At 36.8% G+C, this 8,189-nt stretch overlaps 1 long non-coding RNA gene across 1 annotated transcript; it reads right to left on the bottom strand.

Annotated features, from left to right (window-relative positions):
- Window positions 1–1,577: 1,577 nt before the first annotated feature.
- LOC137498392 (uncharacterized) lies at window positions 1,578–7,265 on the bottom strand. Its single transcript, XR_011017776.1, has 2 exons — window positions 7,049–7,265; window positions 1,578–3,170 (listed from the first exon to the last, which is right to left on the bottom strand). It is a non-coding gene; the product is annotated as an uncharacterized lncRNA (long non-coding RNA).
- Between the last annotated feature and the right edge of the window lie 924 nt (window positions 7,266–8,189).

The following is an 8,189-nucleotide window of genomic DNA, read 5'->3' on the forward strand; positions in this document are numbered from 1 at the left end:
CATAGATACACTTCAACTTATTACATTTTGACATTAATACAATTCTCTTTACCCTTCATGCAATTAATATTCATAAATACATTTCACATTACAATTAACATATTCTTTCACAGTAAACCATATTGCATTAATACATTTCAATTCATATATTCCACAGTACATGTAGTACTTAATATAACACAGTTTAGATTTAACATCTAATACATATCAATTTATATGTTTCACAGTACATATAACATTTCATCATTTTTTTATTTCACAGTACTGATATAACTCATTTACATATTACATTTCACATTTTTCATTTCACATTTTACAGTGATTAATACATATCAATTTATATATGTCACAGTACATATAACACTTCATTTTTTCCATTTTACAGTACTTAATATCACTCATTTACATTTCACATTTCACAGTAATTAACACATATCAATTTATATGCTTCACAGTACATACAACTTTACCTTCCAGCCTTCTCTGGTCGGTTTTTACTTCCGTACCAAACTCTTGGAATGGCCGGCTTCGAGATTGCAATAGCAACTCGGTTCCCCTGACTATATTTCTTGAGTAAGTCTTACAAACTTGTGCAGTCACTGCTGACACATTATCCGTACCAAACTCATAGGAATGGACGCTTGGACCGTGCCTCCCTCGACACGTCCGAACTGTGCCTCCTTAGGCCAGTCTCACAAATTTTTGTGCAGTCATTACTGACACATAACCCGTACCAAACTCACAGGAATGGACGCTTGGGTCTTGCCACCCTCGACAAGCCCGAACTGTGCCTCCTTAGGCCAGTCTCACAAATTTTTGTTCAGTTATTACTGATACATTACCCGTACCAAACTCATAGGAATGGACGCTTGGGTCTTGCCTCGCTCGACAAGCCCGAACTGTACCTGTTAGGCCAGTCTCATGAAATTTTACCTTAACATAAGGTTGCATGTTCGACTCTGCCCCTTGGCAAGTCTTTCTTTTGTACTTTAAAAATTTTAAAGTTACATTTGTTACATTACAGCCTTAACACTGTCTTACTAGTGATTCATTACTTATACAATGGTCATTGAAATTTTTACTTTACTAATGTAGTTACGCTCCCTCTTTATTGCCTCCTTGGCTCTCTGATGAGAGACCTTTCATTAAGCTCTATACTGGAAGTAGTAAGATCTGTCATACTTCTACCCCTGCGCTCATTTACGCGCTTACCTCTTACATACTCCTGTCTATCAAAGTGCACTGTGACGTCCTCGTCTGAACAATGTGAGTTAGGACTATTAATTATAGTTTGGCGGATACATACCTTTCCGCAACACTCATCTCCTAGCTCTGACAGTTTATGAGCAAGTCTAAATCTTTTGCAACATCTTTTGGAACAACAGCAGGAACATAATAATAACAAAATAACAGCAATTGTTCCTCCACCTATATAAGACAGAAAATTCAACTTATCCAATTTATGATTTTGCTTTAATTCATCCTCCTGTTCAAGTATTAATTTTTCAACTGCCTCTACTTTATGACTTGCTAATTTTAATTCCTCTGCATGGTGAAGCACATTTACCAACGGTATCTTTCCTTCATCCTGCAATTGACTCAATTTAGTGTTAATTCCTAAATGATCGCAACAGTCATACTGTAACAATAGATCAGGTACAAACCCTTGATCTTTGGTACTATTTGTTTTAATTACATTTGAAGATTGAATTTTTGATTTTGGCCCAAAGGCCGTACATCTATTAAACATTGTTATTATTCCTGTACCTGTTAACTTAGCATCACTTGTGTGCAACTCTTGACATACTACTGTTATTTTTACCTCCTGTGGAGCGATATAAATCCATTTATTTTCTCTTAAGGGAAACCACATTACTTCTTGTACTCTAATTACATTTTTTTGACAATCTTGTGGCACAACCTGTGCCCCTGTCAACAATTTTACTACACATTCCTCATGTGAATGAGCTAGTTTGATAGCAAACTCTTGTTTGCATACCTTAAGTTTATCATTCAACCTCTTACAATTATTAATTTGATTTTCAGTTAACATTACATAATTTTGCCTGTTCTGGTCCAAAAGAATAAATTCATTTTCACTATCAATAAAAACAAAGTTTTCTACCTCACCATTCACTCTTGTTGGGAATGGTATAACCTTAATAAGATCATATTTTACCTTATCTACCAAAGGTACCTTTACAATGTAACCAAGTATTTCTTTAGTAATGAACACTTCAATCTCTGCTATTCTAGTTATTAAATAGCCATAAGCCAGTCTCAACTCAACAGGTAATGTCATTCCTGGTGGGAAATTATTCTGTGCCTTTGAAAACGACTTTATTATATCACTAGGACTTATAATCTGAGGTTGTAAGACTCCCTTTTGAGCCAACATTATTCCATTTAACAGAATCTCATAATGATCTTTTAATTGCGCTAAGAATCCTTGCGTGTCAATTAAATGCCTATTGACCGCGATTTCAATCTCCGTTCTCCTAAATGCGCTTTCTATTTGCTCAGTCTCATCATTCAGATATCCCCGTATTGTTGCTATATTATCGCTTAATTCTTTTTCGTTCTTAGCGACGTCATACAATGAGCTATTCATTGATTGTAACGTACTTTTTACTACAATCATCTGTTCTTTCGCGACTTTTAACATCGACAAATTCTCTGATTCAAGATCCTTAATGTGACTTTGATAATAGGCTGCATCTTGCGAATCTAAGGTTCCGAATAAAATTTTAGCAATACTTCCTACAAAATTAAGAACTCCTCGCTTCATTCTATTCTGATCTGAATTTTCCTTCTCCTCAGTCTTAGTTGTTTGTCTTATTAATTCACGCAAATTTTGAGTTTTATTTAATTGCATAATTAAAAGCTTTACCTCATTCTCACACGTATATGTTAAATTTACTTCCAGTTCTGAACACAATCTCATGGTTCTCTGAATGTATTTCTTACCAACATTATACGCATCATTTAACGCTTCTAAATTTACATAAGTTACTACCTTCCATTCAGTGTTATAGAGTTGAACTTCACCTAGCTTGTCGAAATAAACCCCTGGGGTGGACTCATATGGTTGGAGCTGGAAATCAATTGCCTTTCCTCCTTTCGTAAATATCGCCATCACTGCGATCGCCGCTGCTATCAGCGCCATTGACCTGCAAGTAACAGATTTGTGTTACCTTGCGTTGCCTATAATTTATTACTGATTGTTCACAATGTATTTACATACAATTTTCCTTCTCATTTAAATATATAACTTTAATCGGTTACTGTGTACTGTAACGCGCTTCCCTCGCTTATTCATATTCAAAACGCAGTTCACTCCTGAAACTTGCTGTACTGTGTACGGGCCAATAAAATTTGGACTTAATTTTTTGCTACGACCTCGTCTTACTGAATCATTTCTTAAAAGAACTTGGTCTCGTATCTTAAACGTTACTTCGTTTATTCTTGTATCATACTGGACTTTATTTTTCAACTTGGTTTCTATTAGAGTTTTACGTGCTACCTCGTGACTTTCTCTAAGCCTTCGAGCTAATTCCTCCACATAGCTTTCGTGTTCATTATAATTCTTCTCGTTTGGTTTTCTCTGCAATGTCCCTGGTATATTCGCCTTTCTTCCAAATACTAATTCAAATGGTGTGAAATTAGTTGACGTACTTTTCGTTGTATTGTATACAAAAGTTGCCATTGAAATGAACTTATCCCAATCGTCTTGGGTTCCACATACATAGTGTCTCAAAAATTCAGCTAATACTGCATGAGACCTCTCTAAACTTCCGTTTGACTGTGGCCTAAATGCGGCAGTATGAATCTTCCTAATATTTAATAATCTACATAATTTCTTCATTACTTCGCTCAAAAAGTTGCTACCTTGGTCAGTTAATATTACACTTGGTATTCCAAATGTTCGTACTACATTGTCCATCAATGCCCTTGCAATTGTCTCTGCTTCTTGATTTTTCATTGGCACTGCTACTAAGTACTTCGATAACTGATCTTGACACGTTAAAATAAATTTGTTTCCGTCGAGTATAAGTGTAAGTGATCCGACTACATCTAACGCGATATTCTCAAACACAATCCGCGGTGTGTCTGTGATTACCATACTCGCCTTCGTATCTGGCTTCGTAAACTTATTAGTTTGACATGAATGACATGATCGAATGTATTGCTCTACATCTTTCTTCATTCCTGGCCACTCAATACAATCTTTTAACCTAGCATACGTGCGTGTAATGCCTTGGTGTCCTCCAACTAAAGATGCATGAAATTCTTTCATAATCTCTTTCTTTTCATCCTCTGTTAATTTCTCTGTGAATTTCTCATCTGTTTCCATTTCTGAAACTTCTTCTTGTTCAACCTCATCTAACTTGTGTATTCTGCTCAGTGCGTCTGCATTTGTATTTAACTTTCCTTGTTTATAAACAACATCGAAATCGTATTCTGCTAACTTCAATCTAAATTTTAGCAATCTTGAGGTTGGATCTTGCACATTAAATACCCATTTAAGTGGTTTATGATCCGTCACTACAGTGAACTTTCGTCCTAAGACACACGGTCTAAAATACTTTATTGCAAATACAATTCCTAACATTTCCTTTTCTGTTGTTGAATAATTTCTTTCTGCCTTATTCAATACTCTAGATATGTATGCTACTGGCAAATCGCTTCCTACCTTCCCTTGCGACAATACTGCGCCTAACGCTTCATTGCTTGCATCGGTTGTTACAATAAACGGCTTCTCGAAATCTGGATATTGTAAAATCGGATACGTTATCAACTTATTCTTTAAAGTCTGAAATGCTTCCTCTTGTTTAGTTTCCCATTTATAGTCTACTTCTTTCTTTAAAAGTTCATACAGTGGTTTAGCAATTTTGCTATAATCTGGTATAAAACGTCTGTAATATCCCGATAATCCCAAAAATCCCTTAAGTTGTTTCGTGGTCGTGGGTTGAGAAAATCTCTCTTAACTTCCCCGAAACGTCGATAATTTTATTATTATTATTATTATTATTATTATTATTATTATTATTATTATTATTATTATTTTACTCAATCTCAAAAATAATTATATAATTTAATTTCATTTAATAAACATTTAATTCACTTTACTTCCGCTAATACATTTGTCATTAATCTCATGAACGTCACTGATATACGTTTATATCAAAAATTCCGATATAATGCTGAAAATACTATTTTTTTGTAATCTAATTAGCATAAACACTTAGTTCCATTTACTCATCTAATTAATCTCATGAACGTCATTTGCATAAATTTATATCAAATGCCTAACACCGAAAATGTGATCTTTTCAATATATTTTCTCTGCTTCAACTTGATAATAGCTATTGGCTAAATCAATTGTCGAGAAATAATTCGCTTTCCCTATTGAGTTACTTAACTCCGTAGTACCTGGTATAGGGTACATGCTACCGATCGTAATCTCGTTTAATTTTCTATCTAAATAAAATCTGTCATTACATTCTGGACATAATTCAAATATCCTTTCTCTATCACTCTTTAACATATGATCTGCCCTAATTAGTTCGATTACTCTTCGAGTTCTCGATTGTGAACATTTCTGTGCGTCACTTTTTTCTACTTTCATTACGTGCGCAATTTCGTCTTTTCCTATGTCATACATAGTTTCCATTCTCGGACGTACTTTTATTACTTTAGCTTCTCTAATTTCTATTTGATGTTTATCACCATTTACTTCTATGAATTCCTCCGTGAAATTAATTACAGAATCTTTCAAAAAATCTCTACCTATCAATCCGTCTTGTGACAGCTGAAATTCATCATCTACTACATGCAATTTGCATTGAGATGTTCCCAAAGTTACCTTCGCGGTTCCACACGTGAATAGTGTTCCTTTGCTAACTCCTAGCAATTTTAATCTATCACTTGTATCTATCTTCATTTCCTTCGGTACGCATTGTTTCTTTATTACACTTATTTCTGAGCCTGTATCGATTAAAAATCGAAAAGGTCCGTGTACATCATTTATAGATAGTAAAACTGTCCCTTCATTGTTATTACACTTATTGTGTACTTGGCCTATGTGAACACTTTTAGGACCTATAACCGGCCTTGCGTCATGATCCTGTTCTAGTTTTCCGCCTGCTTGTTCTCGTAACCTTTACCCTTGTAATTAGTGAATTGCTGCGGTTTACTACTTTTACAATTTTTCTCTACATGCCCTGTTCTCTTACAACGTTTACAAACTATTACTCTGCACTCTCGTGAATAGTGCCCTTCCTTATTACAATTGTAACACGTTATTGCCTTAACTTCTTTTGGTCGCATTTTAAGAAAACATGAGGATGCCGAATGTCCTTTCTTATTGCAATTACTACAATATTTATCTCTCCTAACTGATTCACCGTGCTTTTCTTTACTTGAGAGTACGGCCGACTCTTCTTGGGCCGCTACCTCAACTGCTAAACCGAAATCATCCGTAATGTTCCTACTACGGACAATCGTTTGAATGCTTTTATCAATTAATCCTTGTACAAAACATGATATCCCTAACTCTCCTATTAAATTCGCTCTATGAACTTTTGCCTCCGGTTCGACTCTTGCCGTGGCAACTTCTTTAAGTTCGCTTACCATTGCATCCATTCTCGAACCCCAAGCTATTACAGATTCATCTTTATTTTGCTGTGCTTTAAACATTTTACATGCGTAGTGATCAATAGTCCTACGCTCTCCATAATTTTCAAACAAAGCTGCCTTCGCTTTTGGCCAGCTCGTAACATCCTGTCTTACTAATAACTTGCTTCTAGCTTCGCCCGTTATTCTGGTAAGAACATATTTAAAAAACAGCGGATGTTCATCTGGTTGAACAAATTCTATTGCTGAATCTACATTTGCACAGAACTCTTTCAACCTACTCCGATTTCTCCCGTCAAAAGGATCTCCGATTAACTTGAACGCTTGATTGATATTAATATAAGTGTTATCTGAATTATCACTGGCACTTCCCACTTCAGAATTTGACATACTGATTTTGAGTTTGGCTTACCTTACAATATTTGGTCTTCTACTGCGTGCTGATGGTGAGCTGACGACGTGCAGGTACGCCGGGTCGATTGCGTCTTCCTTCCTTGGACTCCTATGAATCCCTCTGCTACTCCGTGGGCCAGCCCTTGCGCCTTCTTGGTTCTGCTCTCTGTCTGCTTACGGACTTCTTCTTCCTCCTGCCGACCGCCCCTCAGTCTACTAGGATAGACAGCCGCTGGACTTCTTTCTCCTTCGGACCGCCCCTCAGTCTACTAGGATAGACAGCCTCCGGACTTCTTCTTCTTTCTTCCGACCGCCCCTCAGTCTACTAGGATAGACAGCCGCTTAGGAAACCACCAACGCCTGGTTAAGAGTTAAACAACAATGGATGGACGTCGAACTCAGGACCAACCCCACAAAACTGACACCAGTTTTTCTTTTCCTGTCGTATCCCGGCCAACAGGTGAGACGCCGAGCGGTGAGTGGAATCACCTGATGGCTAACAACAGTACTAAAAACGAAAGGGATATAAGATGGTAATTTATAGGCGTTAGGTAAGTTGGTTGTTAAGAGTTGAAACTCATATGATTTCCTATATATGTGCGTATATTGACAGATGATGTACAAAGAATATACACGTACAATTGAAGTCGGTCACGTATTGTGACGTACTGGAACTAGCCTTCCTCAGAACGGCTACTCCAAGTAAATGCAAGTGGACTCTAAAGCATTAGAGTACCACTGAAATGCTAAAGCGATGTTAAAAACAGAGTATCGTGGAGTCTCACAGAGATTCCTCAAGCTTTAAGTTGCCAACTACGATAAAACCCAGAAGAACTAGGGCTTAAGTCGAGAATCAAAGTATGAATGGTGAATACCAAGTGTTAGCACCACCGTTCAACCTGATCTACTAAGAATATTCTAAGTAGCGAGACCGCTTGGAGAATTGATCGCAACTCTCTAACGTGAGCGGAAGGCAAGGCTCCCAAAGCGAAGACTAATGCAATAAGACGCTTGTTCCTTCAATTACATACGTATTTAAAGGGACTAGCAATATGATATGAGGGTCTCCCCTCCTCTCAGATAAAGCCTTACTGGCTTACTATTGGTGCTACCACCTCCCCCATGTATCTCAAATCCCACACTATGCACGTGGCAATATT

Source organism: Anabrus simplex, chromosome 2 (genome assembly GCF_040414725.1).
Source record: "Anabrus simplex isolate iqAnaSimp1 chromosome 2, ASM4041472v1, whole genome shotgun sequence".
NCBI lineage: Eukaryota > Metazoa > Arthropoda > Insecta > Orthoptera > Tettigoniidae > Anabrus > Anabrus simplex.